Here is a 12,039-nt window from a genome sequence, read left to right on the forward strand (position 1 = left end):
TAAATGGAGAATAGGTTTCCTGACCCCTCCCGGGTGCACACAGATGCCGCTTGCCCGGGTCTTCTGTCCTCTTCCAGAGCACCATTTCCTCATTTGCCCTCTGTGCTTTAGGGGTATCAGAGTGTGGCCCGCACAGTGATAGGTACTAAGTTAGAAAGGGTGAAGGGCACCAGTGTTCCCCCGTGGTCTTTCATGGGTCACCCTCCAGAAACCAGGGTGGGCCTGATGAAGCCACAGCCACGCTTCCTGGTTGCTCAACATCACACAGATCCTGCTCTTCCGTTGCCTCTCATAATTTAAAAATGTGGGAAGCTGTGGAAAGCTGCCCCACCCCCGGGATCATTCCAAAGAAAACTGGGAGGCTGAAGCTAGTCTCAGTTCTTGCATGGAAACATTCATCAATGGTTTTTAAAATTGCCAGGGTTCTACTTTCATTTCATCCCTTGGGACTTGAATATTCAAATCTGGCATAGTCTTGAAGCCTGAAAGATGGATTGAAGAGAGTTTGTACATCACTTGATCCTAAAAACAGGGCATACAACGTCTTAATAAATAGCTTTGAAGAGGTCACGATTTTAGAGCCCGTGATTTATTACTCTATCAGAGGAAGAGGTGCAGGAGAAAACATGCACTGAAATAAGCACGACTAAGGGCAAACTAACCTCCTGGTAGGAGAAGATAATACCTCATTCCTCTCTCCCCCTGAAATGCTCTGAAAAGAGCAGTTTTTAGTGCAGGAGTTTTGCAATCCGTTACAAAATTTCAGTGTCTATTGGAGGTTCAAATGCATAGGAAGTTCATGCATTTTCTATTTCAGCTGTTCCCAGATCTCCTAAATAAAGCATTTCCCTAGTGTAGGCTCCCAGGGCTACATGTAGGGCAGTGGCTGGGTCTGCTTGCTGGGGTCAGGAAGGCTGTTCTTCCAGGAAGGGCTGCAAAGACCCTGGGAACGGGACCAGCCCAGCTCACAAGTATGAAGAGAATGTCGGGAGAGGAAGTGGTGGCTGTGAGTCAGCATGAGTCATCTCGTTCCAATGAGAATGAAGATTGAGGTGTGCGCCTTTTTTTTTGAGTCTCAATCGTGTGGACATCATTGGGAATGGAGGGAAATAACTGACTGTATGGTCGTTGCTTTTTAAGTTTCAAACTGACATTCCAGGCGGGCTGTGCCTGAGCCAACATCTGCTTTCACATCTTCACAGCCTGGTCCTGGGAAGGTGGAGCTCTCAGCTTCTCCCTGGTGAGTAGGTTTCTGTCACTTTCATGTTCATTTCTGCAGTTTGCCTCAGAGTCTCAGCTCTAGGAAAGCTGAGGGGTCTTGGAGTTCAGACGTTGTGTTCCGTTCAGACGTTGAAGATCTTTGACTTTAGAAAGGTGGCTCTCTGCCCTCGTTCCCTGTAGCTACTGTCTGTGAGCCTGATTGTTTGGAGTTTCTTAGCGGTTCATTGTGAGAATGTTCATCCTGTACTACCAAGGAGACAGTGATGCTCGGCTGGTTTAAAAGCTGTTTGAGACTCCTCTGTGGAGCCGAAGGGAAGTTCAGAGGTGGAGGTGGGTGACTAACTCAGGGGTGCTGAGGCCGGGCTGGCTTCCGCTTCTCGGAGGTGGAGGAAAGACAGCTTCTAAGCAATTTCTGGCCGCGTGGTCTGAGCTGCCCACGTTCAGTGCAAGAAATACAATAAAGAGGCAGAATTTTGGCTTTTCTCTCTACGAGCGTGAGAAAGATTCCGGGAGCTTATTTGGTGTCTCTCGCCTTTCCTTAACGCTGTAAGTCACACACAATAGTAAAATCAGAAAGAAAATGATTCCGCGGACTGGGGGGCAGGGGGTGAGGAAGGGGGAATTGAGTGGTTCTGAGACCTGACTTGACCTCCGTATGTGTTTCTCAAGCTGTTAACATTCTGATAAAGCTTAGCTTTACTGTCAAGTAAGATACAGGAAACTTTTTTTTTTTTTTCGAACGTCGTCTGCTTACTGTAAATGAAACGGTTAAAATGTCATAAATACCTTATGGTAAACAATTTTCAAATTTGCTTAAAAATCTGCACATCAGTAAGCAGGGTATGACAGAGCTTTTTCAGTACAGTCATTTGAGTGTGTGGGCTTCCTGGGTTAATAATGAGTCAGCGCCTGATTTCTAAAATTGGAGCAGCTGAGAGAACATTCGATTTGCCCCCAGCACCCGTGTGGTGGCTGGCGGGCCCCCTCTAGGAGGATTCAGCTGTTTGGTCTTCCGTTAAAACCAACTTTGGATGCCTCCCCTGTTTTGGTGACGCCTCCAGCTTCGGTCCCAGTTCTGCCATGTGCGGCTGGAGGGGTTCCCTGTGCCGGACCATCTCCTTTGGCTGACGTTGATGGTTTGTAGGTTACACCATGACCGGATTGGTTGAGTATACGGTTGGTTCAATTAAGAATCCAGAGTTTATGAGAGGCTGCCGTGGCCCAGGGCTGAAGCTGTCCTGGCTGAGGGACCCAGTGGGAGAGGCGGTCACCGTGTGAGCTTCAAAGCCCAAGTGCTGCAGGTGACACGTGGCTTGGGAAGATTGTCAGCTTAAAATCCGAGAGCGGGATTCCGAGGAAGAAAACCTCCCTCCAGTTTTATCTTTCTTATCTATAAAATGAGAAAACTATTAAGAAAATTTTTAAAAAATTAATGATTGGGTTGCAGGCTAGCAGCTCAAGGGCCCAGTGCAGGCCTGTTTGAATCCATCCCCCCCACTAAGTTCTGCTGACCTGCCCGGGACTGATTTCTCGTGTTCTGATGACTGTTGTTAGGGATCCCATATTCTTTGGGTCACAGGCCCTGATGAACCCTCACGTCTCAAGGCTCTGATAGCCTTGGGCTTCCAGACCGTGTGTGACACCACCCGTTTCAGGGGACGCCTGGGAGGATTCAGAGAACCAGCGTCTGCCAAGTGCGTAGAAGAGGGTCTGGACTCAGAAGGGACCCCCTCAATGTTAGCTCTGCTAGCTTCTCTTCTTACCTGTTACCCTAAAGGTATCTGGGCTCCCCGAGTTAGTGTCTTGACATTTTCAAGCAAGATCCTGCGATTCCAGTGGGATCAGCGGTGTTCCAAGGCTGAGCCACAGCCATACAAGTGTCACCTTGGGGCCCCAGCCAGGCAGAGACCAGGGGTTTCCAAGGTGGGAGACCTGCCCAGTGTCTTTTTCTTGGTGAGTAATCTTCATAAGCGCTCAGAGAAATGCCATCTTCATGGAGAGAAGAGCCCGTAAAAGGAGAAATGCCTTAGGAAGTGCCTCTGTGTTCCATGTCTGCCTGCACTTTCTCCTGTCCTCGTTTCAGAGACCACACCAGGTATCAAACTTGTGTTTATCACTGTCTTTAAATCCTCCCGGATAAGCACTGTTGGGTAGTGGCTTTGAAGTGGCTGATTTTATCCTAGACATTGATTCTGTCATGTAGAAGTCAGGCAGTTGTATGGATGCTAGAGGTCCACTGGTCTCTTACCCATGAAACATAAGCCTGTGATGAACTGCTGTTATCATTTCTGTAATCGGGAGAAAGAGTCATTTAAAAAGGTCAGAAATAAGGCCATGGCTAGGTCTGAAAAGAGAGCATTTAGTAACGTGATTTGCTGCGTTGTCATGTTTTTCTAACTACCCAAAGATGCTGATTCTAAGTGTGGATGCAGGCAGGGAGTAAAGAGGGAAACATTCTACGATAGAAACTGAGCAGGCGTTTTAAAAGGACATCCTGGTCCCCCACTCTCCACTCCTAGTCAACACCCCGACCTGGGCTCTCATTACCTCCTGCCACGAGGTTTCCATGGTACCCGATAGGGGTGTGTATGTGTGTGTGTGTGTGTCCCTCTGTTTGGCAGTTTGGGCAAGTTTCTTAACTTCTTGGTGTCCAAACTTCATCATCGTGAAATGGGAATATAATAGCACCACCCTCGAGGGTCTTTGTAAAGATCAGTGATAATTGGCACACAAGTTACAAGGAGACTCAACAGCCATTAAGTACACATTCAGTGATTTAGAAATATACCCACACGCCTTCCCATCTCTCCCTGGGCCCGGAACCCTGGGAATCCAGAAGGAATTGGCTCTCATGCCCCCGAAGTAAGATCCTGTCTGTGTCATGAATTACATGGCATGTTCTGTATTTGCAGGATATTTATTGATTAGGTGAACGGGAAGTGCTTCTTGGTTCTCTCCAGGAATACCTGGGCTTCTAGATGTCACGACCATCATCACGACCATCATCGTCGTCACACTTACCCTTCACATCGTCACAGTGAGAACAGCTCCCATCTCATTCAGCTCCAACCGTATGGTAGTAACTTTCTGTATATTACCTTTAACCCCCTCCTCCCAGCATACACACATACCCACCCTGGAAGGTAGAAAGGATGGCCAGTTACTCAACTCACTGGAGGTCCAGGATTCCCAGGCGGGTGTATCAGGCAGAGCAGTTGCTTCAAGGAGTGCATGGGTGATGGGAGAGCCCCTTACCCCCATCAGGAGAGGAGAGTCAGGAAAAGCAGGGGCCCACGAGAGTTCTGTGCATCATCCAGCAGACTGCGGCCACGAGCCAGAAAATACAGGACCACTGAATTCAGACCTGCCCCCGGGGTGGAAGCAGCTGGATTCTGTGTTCATGCTTCCTGTCTTAAAGCCAGCTACAGTCAACTTCTGGTTATTTGAAAATCATCACAGTATATGGAGCTGACTCATATTGAAAATATTAAGTAAGACACACTTAAAACTAAAACCCGGGGGCACATAACAGGACCTTTCCTTGTTGATTCTGGAAGTATTCAAGTCTCAAAAGCCAGGCCTTTACAGTCATTCTGCAAGGCTCCAAGAGAAGTGTGTCCCTTTGCTCCGTCTGCCCTCTCCAGAATGGCCCCGTCAAAGTAAGGCGCCAAGTGCACTGTCCATCTCCTTTCTGAGTTTAGGCTTTGCATCCTGGGCACTGGCTCCAGCGTGTATGTCAGTCTTAAATGGTACTGCTTTGTGGGGAGTTTTTCCCTGCAGCTGCCACTTGTGCCATGATCCAGAGGACCCTCTGCCCAGCGCCATGGGCGGGGCAGTGCTGCGGGGCAGGGTATGGGCTCCTACCAGACTCAGGAGGGTTCTGGTTAGACCACAGAGCTCAGGCAGGGAGAAGCCAACAACAGATCAGAAGGAAGTCGAGGCCGCAGGAAGGAGGGGTGGGTGGGATGCTTGGCTGTTCTCAGAGGATTACTCTGATTAAAAAACAACAACAACAACAACAAAAAAAGCTGGTTTTATTGCATCTTGTATAATTGGAAAAGCTAACAGTGATGGCCAGTCTTATCCATTACAGTTTTCTTGCCTATCTTTTGCTTTCAGGATTGATTATCCTGCAAGTAAAGACTTCTGCTACAGGGACTTTTAGCCCTTCTAGCCACCCTGTCCTTTCAAAAATGTGTCATACTTAAAACTTTGGAATTTTTAATGATGGCAGAAATGTATCATTTTAGCTATTCTCACTGGACAAATCATTTATAGAGTGTGAGAGGGATGCATGGGTTTCTATCAGTTCAGCTGGATATAAAGGGGCATAAAGGGAAATTACAAAATAACAGTGCCTCCAGCAAGTGTTAGATTTACTTTCTCTCAGGTAGAAAAAGACAAAGCAAGCTGTCTGTCCAGGGTGAAGGTCAAAGGGCAGTCAGTTCCTTCATCTCTCTTCTCTACCATCCTTAGCATTGGCTTTCTTCCTCAAAATTGTCTTATGGTTTTATCAAGGCTGCTAGAGCTCCAGCCATCACCTCTGCATTCCACACAGGAGGAAGGAAGGTGGTGGGGGCAAAAGCCTAAGAACCCTAGATGTCAGGCTCCTTTAAAGAGCCTTCCTAGAATCCCCAAGTAACCCTTTCTGCCTAAGTCTTTGACTGGCCCCCTATCTGTAGAGGATCCTGGGAAATGTTGTTTTTTAACTGGGCACATTGCTGCCCCTGACAACAGGGGTTGTTGACAACACAGGAAGCAGAGGAAAAAGGATATGAGAGGGGCAAAAAGCAGACATGAAATAACCACGTTGCTCTCACTGGACGTATCAGGAGGGGGGTACAAAGAGACTGTGGCTTCCAGGGCTTTGAACAACTGGAGGAGACATTCAAAGGGACAGAAATCACTTGTTTGATTTTTTTGTTATATCTAAGTAGGATTTCTTTTCATTCATGCATTTAGCAAATATTTCTCATTTATCCAATAAAATAATGATAATTCGAGCACTGCTTTGTTTATGGAGTGTTTACTTGGTAGCAGGCATGGTTATGGATGCTCTGTACATATGACCTCACTTAGTCCTCACATAACTGTGTGCAGATTCTATCAAGTATCGTCCCCATCACCCAGATGAGGAACTTGGGGCACAGGAGGGTTTAAGGAGATGAGTACGGTCACACTGTTAGTAAGTAGAGGAGCTTGGCTTTGAACCCAACCGTCTGGTTCTTGGACCCAGAGATGTGAACCGGCAGACAGGTCTCTCCTATTTATATCTTTCTGGTGAAACAGACATAAATAAATCCAATAAGGTCAGGCCGCCATAGATGCCCCAGGAGACCGGCCCAAGGAAGTGGGGAGCCCTCACTTCTGACAGCACCTCCTGCCTGGGGAAGACGCATTATAGAATCGGGTCCAAGCTGAGCATTCTTCCCCCGCCCCCACGTCCCCACTAGGGGACACACCAGGAATCTCAGCTATGTCTGGGCTCATGACTCGCCCCTTTCCTCACAGCCAGCTACTCGGCCTCCTGAGTCAGGACCACGCCCTTCCAGTCCTGAGGGTGCAGCAAGGAAACTGCCCAGACCTGGCTTCAAAGGCTGGGCAGGGTTCCAGCGAAGAGCAGAATGGCTGAAGTAGAAGAGGTTGGGCTTCAAGGGGCTGCAGTTTATTCACATCACTCAATCTGATCAAAGGCGAGAGAAGGGGAAACTGTCACATTCTCCACTCCACACAACTGCCTTTATCTAGTGACACAATCAGGGCCAGGAGGATGCATGAGGACAGGAAGGATTTGGGGAAGGAGGAGTGTTTGCTGTTACCCCACCTTGGACCTAAGGCCCCTCCTGTACTTTGCTTGCTCTGCACCATCCCAGGGCCTTTTCCCTCCAGCTCCTGTATAGATGGGGCGGCCAGTGGAAGACATAGTCTGCAGTGGGGTAGCTGGGGATTTTAGGAAAGCTCCTTAAAGGACCTTGACATCTAAGAGGCTTAACCTTTTCCCCTCAGGTCCCTCCTTCCTCCTGTGTGGAATGCAGAGGTGATGGCTGGAAATCCAGCAACCTCCTTGAAACCATAAGACAATTTGGAGGAAGGAAGCCAGTGCTAAGGCTGGCAGAGCCAGCAGATGGAGCAGGTTTGGGAGGCCAGGAGCTTTACCTGGAGATGTGACTCTTTTTGGAGTGGGTTTACCTGCATGATGCAGAGAGAGGTGGGAGAAATCACTGATGGAGAAATTCAATCTGTGGGTCAACTAGGAGGGTCCATAGGGTCGTCAGCGTCCCTTCTGTGTGCAGCTGCATTTCATATCTCTGGTATAACAGGCAAAGGCTCAGGGCTGCAGAGTGACTTCCATGGCCCTCAGGTGCCTTTGCCTTCGTGGGCCCTTCCTGATGAAAAAAAGTATCATGACTGTCTTGGTACAAAGATGCATGTCATCCAGACTGGATTTATTATTATATATTCAATTTCATTATACTCAGGTTTTCCTTCTGATGTGAAAATAAACTAAAACATTTTATTTTGAGAGTGTTATGGGCCCAAGGCCTTGTCCCCTGTGTGCCCAGTGCAGAGGAAGGCCCTGGGAGGGCCTCATCCTGGAGAATGGAGGCTGGTCCCAGTGGGGGGGTGTGGGGTGGCTTCTGGACTGTGGGTGATCCCCTGGACTATGGGTGGCTCTCTAGACTGTGGGTGGTCCTTTGGACTATGGGTGACCCTGGCAGTGCCTCTGAGGGTGGCAGGCGGGTCTGGCCTATTGTGCATAGCTGGAGAGCCTCAAGTCAACTTTGGAAATGACGACGTGGGTTTTCAGATAAGGATTTGCAGAGCAGAGTCATCTACCCCGCGTCCATTTTTACTTCCCCTTTCCTCTTTCTCCCTGTAATTGCTCCACTCATTCAATGGGTTTGTTCAGGGGGTAAGGGTTTCAGCCTCCAATGCTAAGGCATCAAAACTGGAACACTCCTTTATTCTCCAAATCTCTAAATTACATTAAATCTGTTCCAAGCTTACCCTGCCCCTACTTTACCTCCTCAACCTGCCCGTTGGGGAATTCAGATTCTGTTATGATTAGGGATCCCTGTTCGTCCTGGTATCACCAAACAATCCTGGGGCTACCCGGTTCCAGAAAACCGGGGCTGGAGGTGGGGGGAGTCCACTGAGGCGGCCGCCAGCACTGCTGCTTCAACGCTGAAGACTTGAAGGAGTCAAGATGAGGCCCCAGAGCTACTCAGGGTCCTGCTGCAGCCGAACGGGGACCCGCATGACCCGGGGCTCTGTCACCTGACCGCAGAGCCCTGCCTGGAGGTGCGCCACCGCTCCCGGGGCCTTGGCGTGAGCTCGCAGCCCCTGTAGCTGCCCTCGGCTGTGTCCGGTGGGAGCGCCTTCTGCGTGCCTTTGCGGCCCGCTGCTGGACCTCTACTAACCTGGGCCTCCGTCTTGGCCGTGATGACAGAGGGGAAGAAACAGAAGACGCTCGGGGGACCCATGGGAGTCACATGGTGTCCTCTGTGGCTTCCCAAACCTCCAGGGCAAGCCGTCCAATGAGTGACTGCAGCCACATGTGGCTAGTGTGACTGGGCACTGAATTTAAATGTTTACTTCATTTCAATTAATTTTTTTTATTTTTTTGTGGTACGCGGGCCTCTCACCGTTGTGGCCTCTCCCGTTGCGGAGCACAGGCTCCAGACGTGCAGGCTCAGCGGCCATGGCTCACGGGCCCAGCCGCTCCGCGGCACGTGGGATCCTCCCGGACCGGGGCACGAACCCGTGTCCCCTGCATCGGCAGGCGGACTCCCAACCACTGCGCCACCAGGGAAGCCCTCAATTAATTTAAATGTAAGGGCACATAGCCACATGTGGCTAGTGGTTACGCTATCGCACAGCACAGATCTAGAGCTTGTTTTCCTAATCCGGGCAGCTTTGAGCGTCGGGCTGTCACCCTGATGAAGGATGTGGCACTGGGGTGAAAGTTCAGAACTGGGCACCGCGTGTGCTGAGGTCCCCCGGAGGGTGGGTGTCCCTCCCAGGCGGAGAGCCCTTCAGCCAGGAGCTGTGGGCCAGGCAGGTGGGGGGCCAGGGCCTCTGCCACCAGTGGCCGTGAGCCTCAATATCCCCATCTCTGGGGGATAAAACCTCAAGTGACTCTCGGGGCCTCGAGGGCCCCAGCTGAGAGGCCTGTCCAGGAGGAAGCCAGGGCTGGGTGCCTGACCCCTGGAGCATTTCTGCCAGTGGGGTTGATGACTTTTTCGAGGTGCGGGGGCCTCAAGTGAGGAGCACACAGCCTGACCGTCTGTGCATATTTGATAGTGAACTTTCCCGTTTGGGGATAGGCATCCTTAGTTTTGTTTGCGTGAAGCCATTCCAGGGACTGAGCTCAGGCGTGGTTCCTGTCACTGGTTCCTCCTACACATCCCCCAAGTGTGTCTTTTGACTCTTTTGCCTTTTTAAGAGAGAAGCATTAAACTGTGTTCAGCCATCATTGACAAGAAACACACAAGCAGCGGGGAGATGATCTACCCGGGGGGGAAGATGGCAAACCTCGGTCCCTGGCCTCGCAGCTCTCAGCACAGCATACGTTCTCTCGGGCACAGATGATGTCCTTGCACACGTATGGGATCGTGGGCTGAGACGCACTGCCATCCCTCCCCTGAGGCACCCCCCACCAAATTCCAAGATTTCGCTCCTGGCGGCTCCCCCAGGCCCGGTGCCGGTTGCTCTCGGTTCGTGGACCGTCTGTCGGTGGGGAGGCTGTGGGGCACTGTGATGAAGCAGCTGCTGGAGCTGGACCTCCAATTAATGCACTGCACACTGCCTGGCAAGTCATCGGTGCCTCCTGACCTCAGTTTCCTAATGTGTGAAATGGGAACAGGAGCAATGAGCACAGAGGATTGTTTCGAGGATGAAAGGAGTTCCTTCATGAAAAATTCTTAGAAAAGTGCCACACATAGTATTTCATAGTATTAGCTTGCAATTGATGCCTTTTTGCCATTTACCTGTTTTAATTTTCCCTTTGTTTTTTTTTTTTTTAAATCAAGGCGTAGATGATTCATATGCCATTTACTCCTGACCTTTCTTTGAGCCCCAGATCTCCACCCCAGCAGTGGTCCATCCACTCCAACCTCGGCATCCAAGGGATTCCACAGGCTTTTTTTTTTCCAGGCTCAGGGGCAGCATGAGCTGTGGAGCCCTAGACCACTGGGGGAAAGAGGTTCAATAGTCCATCCTTTCCTTTTTTTAAAATTTTTATTTTATACCGGAGTGTAGTTGATTTACAATGTTGTGTTAGTTTCAGGTATACAGCAAAGTGATTCAATCATACATATACGTGTATCTGTTCTTTTTCAAATTCTTTTCCCATTTAGGTCATCACAGAATATTGAGCAGAGTTCCCTGTGCTCTACAGTAGGTCCTTGTTTGGTATCTGTGGGGTTGGCCCAAAAGTTCGTTTGGGTTTTCTGTAAGACGTTACGGAAAGACCCGAACGAACTTTTTGGCCAACCCCATATTTTCAGTACAGTAGCGTGTACATGTCAACATCCTTTCACGCACTCATTATTCAGCAAATGTTTCTTAGGACCTATGGAGGCAGGGGATGAACAAATGCGATTGTGAGGAGGGCTGCCAGAGGAGGGGGCACAGCAGTGCTGGGCGAGGGTGTCTCCCACGTAAGGGGTGGTCTCTGGTGGTCCCTCTGATGAGAAGACGTTTGAGTGGAGATCTGAGAGGCGTACGGGTGTACGTGTGTGTGCGTGTTGCTTGCCCTTCCTGTGCAGATCAGGCAGCTAGAGTGGAGCCCTGTCTCCCCCTCACCAGCTCTGTGGCCAGGCGCCAGTCACTGAGCGTCTCTGGTCCTCGTACAGCATATGGGCAAAAGGGGACCCACAATGACAGGTGCTTAACAGCCCAACCTGGAGTCATCATCATCACGAAGACACGCTTCATTTGCCACTGGGAGTTCCCTGGGTTCGAAGGGCACTCCCACCACACTCACAGTCCCTCTGTGTGAGCCCCACGAGGCAGGGGTCCCCAACCCCCAGGCCACAGACCAGTACTGGTCCACCGCGTGTCGGGAATCAGGCCGCACAGCAGGAGGTGAGCGCCTGGGCGAGCGAGCCTTCGCTTCATTTGTCGCTCCCCATTGCTCGCATTACTGCCTGAACCATCCCTGCCCCCCGACCCTGTCCCTGGAAAAATTGTCTTCCACGAAACCGGTCCCTGGTGCCAAAAAGGTTGGGGACCACTGCATAAGACGGGGACACCTTATGGCCTAAGGGGTCATCTGATCTATACTTAAACCCCTTCTCTCCTTCCAGACACAGCTTAACCCAAAGCCTCTTTTCTGGTGTTTGCACATTTTGGACCTAGCTCTGCCCCTGAAGCCGCTCCATCATAGTCACGATCATAATTATCGTCACAATTCAGCACGTCCATTAGCGTTCATTGAGCAATTCTTCTGGCTCCCAAACTGCTGAATGATAACATGAGCCCCAGCTTCTTCCACGCCAGAGCCCTTCCAAATGCACGGACATCAGCACTCGTATTCCAGCTCTTCCCCCATCCTGTGGTTCCTAAAAGATGCAGCAACTGTGACCCCGTGCTGCCCTCCTTGGCACAGGCCGCAGTTCTCTGGTGTCCCTCTACACATGAGCACCATACTCTCCCTTGTAAGGGATACTAGGCTGAGGTCTGGGGCCAACACGCCCATCTGTTGGACCCGCAAGCAGCTGCCATCCTGCCTCTGTGTGGAGACACGTTTAAAGCCACGTCTCTCTCATTTTGCATTTGAGGTGCTGACTTAGTTTTGATTTTTTTTAAACAGAA

At 50.3% G+C, this 12,039-nt stretch overlaps 1 long non-coding RNA gene across 7 annotated transcripts in view; it reads left to right on the forward strand.

Annotated features, from left to right (window-relative positions):
* The first annotated feature begins 603 nt into the window (after positions 1–603).
* The window catches only part of LOC116764525, a 138,595-nt gene continuing 127,159 nt past the window's right edge, over positions 604–12,039 (forward strand). Inside the window, exons 1-2 of one of the 7 annotated variants that reach the window (XR_004352922.1) lie at positions 633–1,240; positions 4,134–4,297. This is a non-coding gene — a long non-coding RNA (uncharacterized LOC116764525). Of the gene's footprint in view, positions 1,241–4,133; positions 4,298–12,039 lie in introns of all 7 variants that reach the window. The other 6 variants (XR_004352924.1, XR_004352921.1, XR_004352920.1 and 3 more) reach the window with 6 other exon arrangements.

The sequence above is a fragment of the Phocoena sinus genome, chromosome 13 (genome assembly GCF_008692025.1).
Source record: "Phocoena sinus isolate mPhoSin1 chromosome 13, mPhoSin1.pri, whole genome shotgun sequence".
Taxonomy (NCBI): domain Eukaryota; kingdom Metazoa; phylum Chordata; class Mammalia; order Artiodactyla; family Phocoenidae; genus Phocoena; species Phocoena sinus.